This window comes from Urocitellus parryii, chromosome 11 (assembly GCF_045843805.1).
Source record: "Urocitellus parryii isolate mUroPar1 chromosome 11, mUroPar1.hap1, whole genome shotgun sequence".
Taxonomy (NCBI): domain Eukaryota; kingdom Metazoa; phylum Chordata; class Mammalia; order Rodentia; family Sciuridae; genus Urocitellus; species Urocitellus parryii.
The window spans coordinates 43082521-43083840 of NC_135541.1; the positions used below are offsets into that span (position 1 = coordinate 43082521).

The window sequence follows — 1320 nt, forward strand, 5'->3', positions numbered from 1 at the left end:
CAACTTTGCATCCTTCGCACATAGCATAAAGACTGTCATCAAATTGAATTTAATTAAGGTCTTTTGAACTGAATCCACAATGCATTGACTAGATCATTTCTCAAATTCCTTTCAGCTTACAACATCTATGACTATGTAATGCATAGATGTGTCCAAGTTTCTGCTAGAAATTTCCATCATCAGCATCAAAAGAACAAGGATTAAGATGAATATTCTTTCTCTTTCATTCAAATAAAGCTTTTGCCTTTTACTAAAGGAGCTCTGAGTAAAATAAAGATCAGTGAGAGCTTCCTGGAGGAGGTGTGTTTTGAAGATATTGAAATAAGGTGTTACAGCGGTAAGCCTGGATACAAAAAGAAGACATACATGAATTGTTATTCTTGTTTTTATTTTTTAAAATGGCCACTAATTCTCTGAGATCTCTCTTAATAACTGATGAGTTCTGAGTCTCCTCTCCTTGATTCTTTGGTACTTTTGTGATCTCAGAGTTGGACCACAAATGTCCATGAAGCTTCACCTGGTTTTCATGGCCTGCTCACTTCTCTAATGCTCCCTCCTAGGACACTTCTTCTTGAAACCAAGCCAGCAGGCTGTGGGAAACCTCGGTTACATGGGGAAGTTCACACTGATGCCCCCAGTGAGTCCCTCCTCTGAGTCATCACAAACCAGGTACCAGGGATACGTTTGCAGGAGCCATCTTTCTAGTGGAAACTTCAGCCCATTGTTTTAGTCCCAGAACCTGAGCTATCTGAGCCACCATAGATGTTCAAGTCTTTTTTATTTCCTTACGATCCTCATAAGAGAAAAGCAAATCCATCATGAACTCATCTGACAGATGGCGATTTCATTCTATTCATCGTATGACCATTCAAGTCTTATCTACCGAGGCTTCATCGTGCAGCAGTTAGAAGCCATTCTCATAGCACTCTATGAACTCCTGACCCACAGAATCATGACAGTAGCTACACGGGTTACATTAAACTACTGTATTTGGAGGAGGTGTGTGATGCAATGATTGCTCGTACAAAACAGAAAATAATAATAGAAAATGCAAAACTCTAGCCACGCTTCCCAAAATAAAAATCTATTGACTCATGAATCTATAAAAGAGCAGGGGCTGAATGCAAAACTCCAGCCAGACAACCCAAAAGAGGAATCTATTGATTCATGAATCTATAAAAGAGCAGGGGCTGAATGGGTCTGAAGGACAACAGTGCAGAAACTCATGTTGTTATCAGAAGTCTCTCTCCACCTGTTAACTCTCCTTCCCTTCATATTGACAGTAAAGAAAATTTGTCTCTCCTGGGGTCAGTCATTTAG

The 1320-nt window shown here is 39.8% G+C and overlaps 1 non-coding gene across 1 annotated transcript; it reads right to left on the reverse strand.

The window, feature by feature from the left end:
• Positions 1–789: 789 nt before the first annotated feature.
• LOC113195629 (small nucleolar RNA SNORD51) lies at positions 790–868 on the reverse strand. The gene has a single exon (XR_003302430.2). It is a non-coding gene; the product is annotated as a small nucleolar RNA SNORD51 (small nucleolar RNA).
• Positions 869–1320: the final 452 nt, after the last annotated feature.